The sequence below is a fragment of the Ambystoma mexicanum genome, chromosome 10, assembly GCF_040938575.1.
Source record: "Ambystoma mexicanum isolate Mex_15411 chromosome 10, UKY_AmexF1_1, whole genome shotgun sequence".
Lineage (NCBI taxonomy): Eukaryota > Metazoa > Chordata > Amphibia > Caudata > Ambystomatidae > Ambystoma > Ambystoma mexicanum.
In genome coordinates this window covers 1,101,338,146-1,101,350,059 of record NC_090932.1, presented here as the reverse complement: position 1 = coordinate 1,101,350,059, position 11,914 = coordinate 1,101,338,146, and the positions used below count along the sequence as shown (strand labels likewise).

At 41.5% G+C, this 11,914-nt stretch overlaps 1 long non-coding RNA gene across 1 annotated transcript; it reads left to right on the top strand.

Moving 5' to 3' along the window:
* Positions 1–4,123: 4,123 nt before the first annotated feature.
* Positions 4,124–5,378, top strand: LOC138493288 (uncharacterized). The gene is made up of 3 exons (XR_011276355.1): positions 4,124–4,378; positions 4,506–4,591; positions 4,735–5,378. It is a non-coding gene; the product is annotated as an uncharacterized lncRNA (long non-coding RNA).
* Positions 5,379–11,914: the final 6,536 nt, after the last annotated feature.

Genomic DNA, 11,914 nt, shown 5'->3' with positions numbered 1-11,914 from the left:
CCTTTGTTCCCCTACTTCTAGTGCAGATTAATTCTGCTTTATCATTATTCTCCGACTATGGCAGCCACTGATGTGGTCTCGTTCAGTGAAGAACAGTTGGCAGATGCCATTAACGTTCCATCATTTTTTGACAACATTGAGGGGACTATGGGCCCCAATGATGGTTCTTCGATCACTAGTGACAGCATTATTAAATTGAAAAAGAAAAAATTTCGAACAGAAATGCATAGTCACTTGTTGACAGAATATTTAAAAAAGAATATTATTCCCCAGGGCCTTTTGGTTAGAAATGAGCCATGCTTATTCATAGACGATGAAGAATATAAAACACTATTCTCAGGAGTCGCAACTAAATGCAGTCGGGACTGGATGTTGTTAACAATTAATACTGCCCTCAAGAAAAGTTCCATCATTGGGGATGAAATAGATAAGGCAGAGACAGTATTTGCCTTGGATACCACCATCATTAACATAAAGGAGAAATTAGAGCTTATAGAAAAACATACCAAGGATTTTGTTAAAATCACTACTAACAAAAAGATGGACAAACTTAAAAAGGATATCCTAGCCTTTTCTAAGGAGGCGGCCTATCCTTATTTGTCCGCAGACTACCAGGGCCCAGGACATTGGAGAGATCCCAATAATCCTCAACAGGGCACTACCCCCTTTCAAAAGAAAGTTACTTTTTCGGATACATCATCCGATGGCAGTGGATCATATCCTACTAGAAACTCTCGAGGTAATAGGGATAGGGGTAGGGGTAGGAATTGGAACAGAGGTTATAATCGAGGCCGAGGACGTCCATATTGGCAGTATCAAAATTATAACCGTCCAGCTAATTTTGTTCCTCAAGGCCCACATACTCCCTTTCCTCCACCTAACCTCCCTTTTCCCCCCCCGATCAAGGGGCCCCCCCATTACAAAATTATTTCGAAACCAGGAGAAGGTCATACCGCAGGTAGCCCTACCATCGGCAGTATACAACATTTCTAAGAGACAACTTAGTGAATATGAGACTCGAATTTTGGAGAAGGGTTTCTCGTTTGTTCCTATGAGAAACCCCTCCAAAATGGAGGTAGAGATTGAATTACGTGGTTTATTTCGCAAAATACGTTTGCGTGACTTCTTTGGGAATCAAGCCCATGTTAATGGTGACGACGGCCTTCATACTACTTTAAAATGTAAATCTACCTTCACTCCGACCTTACAAATGGTTTCTGACGAGACAGCGGTATTTGAAAAGGCGGTCCTCAAAGACTTTAACTCCTGCTATAATACATCTAACAATTATGGCAGGGGTTCCTGCTTCAATTTTGGTAGACAGGATTGGGCCAGCCTTCAGGAACTTAAGTCAGACACCTCGATAATCATAAAGCAGGCAGACAAGGGAGGTGGAATTGTTGTCATGGACTCTCATCAATATGACAATGAAATTTTGCGCCAGCTTGACAATTCAGCTATATATAGGAAACTTCCGAGTGACCCTACGGAAAGCATCAGAGCTCAAATTGCAGCGATTGCTCAACGAGCACTAGAAAGTGGAGCCATCAATGATAAGGAATTTCGTTTCCTTACTATTAAGGGAACTAGGACTCCGCTCATATATGTACTTCCCAAAATACACAAGGACCTCCTCAATCCGCCAGGACGCCCTATTGTGTCATTATGTGGATCTATATTAGAACCCATTGGTCAATTTTTAGATTATTTCCTGAAGCCATTGGCGGCCTCTACTGAAACATACCTGGCTGATACCACTGATGCCATTAAACATCTTGAGGGTTTTCCTTTTAATCATGATTCCGACATACTTATGACCTTAGATGTGGAGTCATTATACTCCAATATACCACAAATGGAATCTTTAAAAATAATGAAAGACTTTTTGGACTCACGGCCAGGCATTCAAGTAGTTCCCACTGAAATACTAATAGATTTACTTGAGATAGCTCTTTCACGCAATTATTTTCGTTTCAAGTCTTCTTATTATCTACAAGTGAAGGGAACAGCGATGGGGGCAGCATTTGCCCCCAATTACGCCACACTTTTTATGTGGAATTTTGAAAACAGGTGTATCTTGTCAGACATTAATCCCTACAGAGATGCCATTAAATTGTATAAACGTTATATTGATGACATAATTATAATCTGGGACAAAACAAAGGCAGATCACCTTGCATTTCTTCCATGGCTAAATGCGATGGATACGAACCTCAAATTTACTATGACAGCCAATAGCACCTCTTTGCCGTTCTTGGATTTGTTAATCAAGAACTTTGAGGGCTGTATTATTGTTGACCTGTACCAAAAAGAAACTGATCGGAACACTATTTTAAGATTCGACAGTTTTCATCCTGAATCATTGCGCAAGAGCATTCCTTATAGTCAGTTTCTCAGGGCTAGACGAAACTGTACTAAATTGGAAGACTATAAGACTCAGGCGAACATTATTGAAGATAGACTGCATCAGCGAGGCTACCCTAAATACCTACTTCGTCAAGCTCGCAAAAGAGCCAGATCCCAGCATCGAGATATTCTCCTCGAGAAACATTCCCGGGAAGATATTACTAAGGAGCGGCTAGTTTGCGCTATGACTTTCAACACCTTTCATCACAAGATCAAACAAAGCATTATGAAACATTGGCATCTGCTTCAACTAAATAATCCAGGACTTGCAAAACCTATTTTTGCATTCAAGAAAGGCAAGAACCTCAAAAGTTGGCTCACTAAAGCCGACAGGTCGAGTACTGGACCTAAATTGAATACGGTGACAGGATTGTGGGGTGGCAAATCCATCCAAGGACACTTTCCATGTGGTTTTTGCAACCAATGTGCTTCTACAATCACTGGATCCGTTGTAGGGATTAATGGTAAAAATTGGAACCTTAATCATCATACCACGTGTAACACCAAAAACGTGATTTACGTAATTATCTGTCCCTGTGCCTTAACGTACATTGGTAGAACATCTAGGCCTATCAAAACTAGAATTGGCGAACATAAATCTAAAATTCGAAACAAAATTGTGTCTGCTCCCTTAGTGTCTCATTTTGTCGAAAACAATCATGATCTGAACAACTTGAAATGGTGCGTTTTGGAAAAAGTCTATGGCACTGATGTTAACAACACAGCATCCCGCTTGGCGCAAAGGGAACAATGGTGGATGTATAACACTAATAGTTATGAGACAGGACTTAATCGCCAAGAGGAATGGCTCCATTGTATACCTTAACATGCTACACACACATCTATATACTTTTTTACTAGATCACTGCAAGTGGATCCTCACCCAGGTCCGCTGATGATTGTTTAACACATCCATTTTGGCAACTTATGCCTTGGTCCCTGTATTTTAGAAATTAAGTCCCCTTTGAGCATTTATGGGACTTTAAATTGACGCATATAGTCCCTATTTGATTAGGGTGCTATTTCGCGTACAATGTTGAATACAACACTCAACAGCGTTTTTTTTACGCCAGTTATTTAAATATAGCCTGAGTAGGTAATATTGTTGGCACATTCATTCATGCTACATTTGCTAACACACATTTATACATCTGTAGGTTTTCTGTGTGGCGAGACCGTACTTTAGTCCTTTTTTAGTCTCTATAGGCCAAAGGGCACATACGCAGTCTTGTTTCTGTCTCTAGTATCGCGTGTGTTTATAAACACAGCCGCGGAGGCCACATCGGATGGTGTGCATTTCAGGCAGCTGCATTCAGAGACGAAAGAGAAGGCTTGTACCGGGTGAGAATACTTTGCTATTTTATATATATCTGTAGGCTCTCATCTCCGCGAGCCGCATTTAGTCTCCTTGTATGTTACCGACAGGACATAGGACATATATTTAGCTTGATTTAATGTCTCGAGTTTTGTGCATATTTATACATCTTGTGGAGGAGACTATATCGGACGGCGCGAACCCGAGCCCGCTATTTAATAATCTAGATAAAAGACTTTCCTAGATTAGAACTTTGACACTATTACAGTGGCTTGAAACGGGTGCACTAGAGGTCCAGAATTGTCAGTTTCAACATGACAAACTAGGACAGGCTTGTGCAAGTGGCATTTGTCTGATCCAAGCATTAGTTCATCCTCCCACCCTGTCTGAACCCATTTAATTTGATGCAGTTTACTTTTTCAACTCAAAACGCTTCTTTAATTGCTGCACCTAATGGCTTACAACCTTTAATATGCAAACCTTGTTCTATACCTTTTTCTTAGGGTTTTTTCACCTACGGGTTAGCATTTGTTGGCCTCTCCTTCCAACTTGATCCCACACCGTCGAAGACTCGAAGATTTGGAATATTCCCTATCCTTATCTATTATAGAGTCGATTGCAGACACGATTAGAGGCTAAAACATTCTACAATTTAAGGTTGGTAATAGAAGGGGTAACATATTGATCTGCTCTCTGTGGAGACAGGGGACACTGCGTTCTAGCAATCGAAGTCTGAGATAATCTAGTGATATCTCTTTTAGCTTCTTATTTTTGTCTTTTGTAGATGTAAATTTATTTGCATCACCAGTCCTGTTTGGGTGGCGGATCGAAACAAACACATTTTTCGGCACCACTTCTGGACCAACTTAGGTGAATATATATATATATCCCCAGGTTTTATTTCCATGGCTAGAGGCATCGAAAATTAGGAGGCTCACTCATTATACTCTGTATTTTAACAAAGTTTTTTTTCTGTTTTTTCTATTTTGTCTGTTTTAATGTGTTTCATTAAGGGTCAACGTCTCCCACAGACTTTCAGATCTACAATCAAGCTCTTATGAATTGTACAAAGTTTTACCTGCAAGAACTACTGAATGATAGACAAAAAATTTAAGCATTAGTTCGTTCCAGGTTTTTATTTGCAATATTTAGTGCGCCGTGAGGAAGGCGACTACTGACTCGCTCAATGGAGCCAGATAGGTTGAATTCGCCGAAACTGTTATGATATTTTAAGATCATGTATGCACAGTAGGCACGTAGCACTTTTTTTTGCATTTAGTACTTTATTTCTTTGTTAACAACTTGGCACTTAGCACTTGGTTGCACTTAGCACTTTATTCAATTGTTAACTATTTGCCCTCTCCATAGCACTTTGACTATTTGGATGGAATTTAAAATGAGACAGCGATGCTTCACCTTGAGTAACATGAGGTTACGAATTGTGGCAACTAAACTGCTATTGAATGGCTTGAGGCATTAGATTTGACAAGTATTTTATAATCAATTCATCGATTTTATTGTTGATTTGATGTTTATATATTATGCAATTTTATAATGGTAATAAATTACTAATTAAAAATGATAATGTGAATATTTATGACTGGGCTCTCCTTTTCTTCCTCGCCTCTATTTCCATAATTGAGTACTCAAATTAATACAGTACTCCTCCATGTGAACTCCCTTTTTCCCTTCGGGATCTTTTTTTGTAATACTGGTGTTGTGAGAAACCTGAAGGTGTCTCACCCGCTAGTCCCCGGGGATCTGTCATCCAGGTGGCCAGGACACGGCCATCGCTTTTAGATCCAGTTCCTGGGGGTGGACCAATGCAGGAGGATCACCTGGGTGAGGTGTCTTCGGGTAGTGGGATATCGTATGGCGAGACGCGGTAACCCCTTTCCTATAACATCTATACCCCACCCTAACAGGTAGGATACTTGGGAACTCAACTCCCTCCAATCCCATTTTCCAACACAAAAGATTTCTCACAAACAGCTTGCTATGAGAGAAAACAGCCTAACACGTGAGCCGTATACTCAACAAGTCCCAAAACAATGGTCAGGCAATTACTGACCATTACACACACCTGACTCTGACTTCCATTACACTTCCCCGCATGGATAAAAGGTGGAGCACGAGAGAACACTGAGCAAGGCAAAGTAGATGAGGAAACAGCAGTTCTAAGATGGCAGTTTAATAAAAGGCGAAAGAAGGCAAAACCGAAGGGGTTCGCAAGGAAAGATGTGCCCTTGACCTTTTTAATGAACCTTCGAGAATAGAAAACGTAAGAACAGGAAACAAGGCTGAAGGATCCTGCATTGTGTGTCAGAGATACCCGGGCTCTCCCATGGACGTTATTTCACCAAAATGCCAGGGGTAGTAGAAATGACATCACACGACCCTGACCTCTGATGACATCACAGGAAGTGATGTAATTTGACCCCACCCTGAAGTGCTATCACCGGAAGCAATGGAACACAACCTTTTCACCCCTTGACAAAACAGGAAGTGGCATCACATAGCATTGTTGCTAAGCATAGTATGAAACATATGGTTACAATATCACTATAATGTGATATACATTTCATAAAAGAATGGATCTCCATATGTATCGTTAAGATCAGTGTGTATAGGCCCATATTACCAAATTACTGTGAATGCAAGCAGACGTCCATGGCCAAATGATAATGATGTGCTATTATATAGAACTTACGCTTAAGCGCTTTATATAGAACAAATATACATACAATATCACCCAACCTGTGTTGATACTAATTTATCAACCTCAGAAGGATGAAAGGCTGAGTTGAGGTGCTTAAGAACAGACTAAATCAGTGACTCACCCCCTGAAGTGTTTCTGAAATAAACCTTTAATGAGTCTAACAATTATTGTATAGAACTATAGAAAGACACATTATTTGGTATTCCCACTCTTTCTTATTTATTGTTACTCCTGAAAGTGTTAGACTTGTGCAACCCCTGTTCTTTTAAAAAACATGTTTTTTAATGAGGCCTGAACAATAAAGCCAGCCACTCTAGAAGCAAAGAGCCACATGGTGCAGGCCACAGCCCAAGACCTTACATTAAAAAAACAAATTAGAAAAAAAATGTTTTTGATCCTTTTTTTAGGGGTAGCAAGGGAGACCAAAGGGGTAGCACAGGAGACCTAAGGGTTCGCAGTTGCGACCCCTACATGATGTCCCTGGGCTCTCCCACATCGATAGTCAAGGTGGGGAGAATTGCTTGGCACTGTGGTTCTGTCCTTGGCTCCTACAACAAAGCAGCACCAGTGGAGTCAGCACAGCCAGTGAGTTGGGGAGACTGATACCAGACCGGTCTGTGTTGAAGCCAAGGTTGCAAGTGGCAACATTATATAGTGAACGCTGAAGCGAACATTGTATGACGCGTATGTGATAATCAACGCAAGTAAAATTTAACAACAGATGAGTGATTGAACGTTGAAGCCAAGATACAATACCTTAGACAGAGTGGTTTAGCACCGCGTGCATGCTCATTTGAAAGTCTTTGTAATGATTACAACTGAAAGAGTGAAAGAATTGTGAATCAAATTGGTCCTGCAACGGGTCAAGCAAAATCCTGTGCACAATCTTAACTCTTCAATGTTAAAACAAAGTAAATTGAAGTTGGTCCGAGTCCGGCAGAGGGAGATCAGCTGAGAGCTTTTGGATAAAGCAAGTTTGTGCTAAAAAGTTAAATTGAAGTTGATCCAAGCCCGGCAGAGGGAGATCAGCTGAGAGTTTTTGGTTAAAGCAAGTTGTGTTAAAAGTTAAATTGAAATTGGTCTGAGCCAGATGAAGGGAGACTAATCTAACATTGTGTTAAAGAGGATCTGAGCCCGGCTAAGGGGGATCCGAGGTGAATAGTGAATCGCCTGAGAAATTGAGTACTTATGAAATCTAAGAGGAAAATACATTATAGTTTGTTTGTCGCATCAGGCCCTCTGAAAGAAGAGATTTTGAAAGGCAAAGAGACTTGGGCACGGAAGGCCCTGACGCTAATGATTGAACTGTATCCTCGTGCTAGAGAAGCCAGAGGTTGTGCTAAGCTTGAGTGTACCGCCTTGTCCGGTGCTGAAAACGTGGGGAAGGGAGGCCAACGGCCTAACATCCTGACATATTATTTCTTGAACACTTCTTTCATTTGCATGAAATTGTTTCCCACACTATTTTGTATTTAGCGGTATGGATTGGCAATAAGTTTATTTGTATAGAACCTCCAGGTTATACAAACAGATGCTAAGAGCCAACAACGCGAAAGAGCTACACATAAGACAGCACTGGGAAGAGGAACTTCACAGGCCCTTTAGCGACCAAGAATGGAGCAGGGTGTAAAAATATCAAAAAAAAAGTGTCTAGGAACGCAAGGTTCAGACAGGCACAACTGTACATAACAAACAGGGCGTACCTCACGCTCAAGAGGATGAACATGATGTATGGGGGTGATCCTGGAAAGTGCCCCTGATGCTCAGCTGACGAAGCAGACATGGTCCACAAATTTTGGACCTGCCCAATTATACAAACCTTCTGGGAGGGTATCAGAGCAAAAATAACAGAAAGTGGACTCCAAATACAGGCGGAGCACCCAGAGAGGTACTTGCTGGGCCTCTTACCGAGAGGAGGCAGACATGGGATGCACCTAGCACAAATGAAGGGCTTGATATGTATATTAGCCAAAAGAAGGGTAGCGATGTCCTGGAAATCAAGAGAAGGCCCGACCGTAGATTCATGGTGGTCGGACCTCCGCAAGTGGACACTAGCGGAAACTGCGGTGTGGATAAGAGCAGTGCAAAGGAGGGAAGGAGAAACGGCACAGAAAATAGCTGCATGGAACTCCCTGGTACAGGACTTATTCGGACAAGAGGGGGAGGAAGAAGAAGGAGGAGGCCCCGAGGAGGCATGAGAATAATGATGGACACAAGACAGTGGTGCAGAGGTAACCAACCAAGACAGTACAGGCGGGAAGGTCGAACCTGCCTACATAAGCCATTATAGACGAAGATGGCAAGGTCGTCAGAGAGCTCTAGGTTAATGCACCCAAGAGGAAATCCATAGAAATGCCAATATGACCAGTTATGGTGCATGTGTTTGTTTGTTATATTTGTTGTACGTTTAAAAAATAATAAAGACATTTTAAAAAAAAAAAGTTTATTTGTATAGGCCCTTTTATTTTGACAAGACACCACTAGGACTGCGTTATTATCATTTGCTGGTCGTAGCTTGCTCCCATCTGTAGATTTAGGATTAGATAGGCATTTTCCAAACCCTTTCTGAAGTTCAATAAACACCCTTGAACTTTGGTCACTTGTGTCTGTCTTACTGTTGATACCATGCCTTCCTTACAGTGTCCAAAAAGTCTCTGACCCTCACACTAACAAACACAACTTTTTCTTTTGACAAGTATGGCTATCTTTTGTTTAAAAAAACAATGTGTCATTTAAAATGTAAAGGCTTTTGAAATTACTCCTTGTGATCAGGGTTGGGCTCCCTTCCCCTAAATCAATTCAGAAATACTTTGAGCACAGTTCTGATTCAACAAAGTTCTGTTCAAGGTAACACAACAAGTATTTTCCACCCACTGTGTCTTTCCCCTGGACACAGCAAATATCTTTTCCTCAAATGTGTGTTCACAATGCAAAACAACTGGTGTTTTCCAAGGTATCCTTCTTGAAAAGGTAAATGTCTTTCTTTTGTAACACAAGTTCAAACTCAAAGCACTTGTTCTTTTCAAAATGCCCAACAATTATTAGCCTATCACACCATCTTCAAATTAACTACTTTTGTCAAGATATCACAGCAACCACTCTTGATGCGCCTTCTTCAAATGAACTACTTTGGTCAGGATAGCACAGCAACTACTCTTGGTGATGACACAGCTTGTCAAACTAATTATAAGGTTAATAAGTTATTTGGTTCAACAAAGGTCATTCCAGCACACTTTTCTGCCACAAATATACTTCATCAAACCATCTTCTTCTTTCCTGGTATACTCGCCTGCCAGGACTAACTACTATGATCCATTTCCTGGTAAACTCGCCTGCCAGGAAGAAAACTCTTACAACTACAATCAAAATTGATTCCAGGATTCTCCACACCAATGTCTCATGGAAGGAGGGCTGAACAATAACTGCCTTTTTTCGTATGATTTTTTTGCCTTTGGCAGTTTGGGTTACACATTTCCCTCAGTTAATATCCCAAAAAGGAAGAGTTACACCCTTTTCATCTCTGTATGGTTTTACAGTGTCTTGGCTGTTGGCAATGTGGGATATAAGCTTTCCCCAATGTATATCTCCTAAAAGGGGATTTATGCCATTGTTGTTTTATTGATGTTTTCTCACAACCTCTTGGCTGTTGGTAATGCTGGTTATAAGCTTTCCCCAATTTTTGTGCCCTATAAGGGAACCTGCGCTCTTGCAAGTTCTGCTCTGTTTCTTTAATTGTTCGGTATTCAAAATTATCCTGCCCGCTCTCTCCTCTGCTTCTGCATACCTTTGGTGAGCTGCACATCTGTCTTCTTGAGCTCTGTCAGCTCCTTGGACCTTCTGCAGCTTCTCTCTCACCGACACGCTGTGTGCCGAATTGGGAGCATGTCACGTCAGCTGGGCTTCTTCTTGACATGCCGCTTCCCGCTATGTGTACTCTGCAATGCTGCTCGCCTTCACCCTTTGTGACGGCTTCCACTGGCGTTCTTCTTTCCGTGGCTGCTCATGCACCTCAGACAGCCTCTGCTTCAACAGCTACGCCTTCTGCACGACCTTCAACATCTCTTTCCCCTCCTTCGTCTCCTTTATTCAGCTGTGCTCATTTTGGGATTTAAATGTCCCGCTCAGGTGCCTTGATCTGTAACAACCAGACCGCACCATTTGGTAAACAGCATTATGAATCCCCACTGCCTCTGAGCCCTTCTTCCTGGTCCCAGAACCATAAGCATTATGGGTACTGTAGCCCATAGGGGATTGTGTAACATTAGTTTGTTCTATTTCACAATACGCCATAAATATGTTAGGAAGTACAGAGGATCATGAGATTAGGAGGTCACCAATTTCCTCTGGCATGAGTCCCTTTCCATGTGATCCTGCCACATGATACCACACCAAGGGTCAGGATGAGGAAGAGGCTGCCTTCCACTGGCCACATGAGGGGAGGCCCATACCGAGGACCTAGTGATGATCTCACTAGATTCATCACATACCCTTTCCCTGACCTCATTGGTTTTCACAGCCTCTATTGGAAATCGGGAAAGCAAACCTACATTACCTTGCTATTTTCCTTTCTGATGTTGACAGAAAATATAGGGCTGTAAATCCCAAAACCAACGCATGACTCTGGCATTGTTGTCTTTTCGAAGGCTTAGCCATTTCAGGGGGGCATGATCTGTAACCAGTCAGAACTTCCTACCTGTTACAGGGCCTCAAGTTCAGGAGTAGCATAGTTCCTCTCTCTCTCTCTCTCTCTCTCTCTCTCTCTCTCTCTCTCTCTCTCTTCAGGGGGTGAGTCACTGATTTAGTCTGTTCTTAAGCACTTCAACTCAGCCTTTCATCCTTCTGAGGTTGATAAATTAGTACCAACACAGGTTGGGTGATATTGTATATATATTTGTTCTATATAAAGCGCTTAAGCGTAAGTTCTATATAATAGCACATCATTATCATTTGGCCATGGACGTCTGCTTGCATTCACAGTAATTTGGTAATATGGGCCTATACACACTGATCTTAACGATACATATGGCGATCCATTCTTTTATGAAATGTATATCACATTATAGTGATATTGTAACCATATCGAGAGAGAGAGAGAGAGAGAGAGAGAGAGAGAGAGAAAAAATAACGTACTGCTAATATAGAGGATGGGATGGTCTATAGCATCAAGGCATTGTGAGAGTGCAGCCCCAAGACCAGTATAGGATGCATCAGTCTGTAGAATAAACTCTTGGTTGAAGTATGCCACCTTCAAAATGGGTTCACTACGCAGAATATGCTTTAATTTATCAAAACATACTTGGTCTTCCGGGAGCCATTTGAGTTCCTAAGGTTCTGCATTTCTAGGCCTGTCTGTTAAAAGAGGGATGTGATGGATGCAAAGTTAGGAATGAATCGCCTTTAATAACCGAGTAAACACAAAAAGGCCATCAGTTCTTTCTTGGTTTTAAGAGCCTGGGTTTCTTCAACGGCTCTAA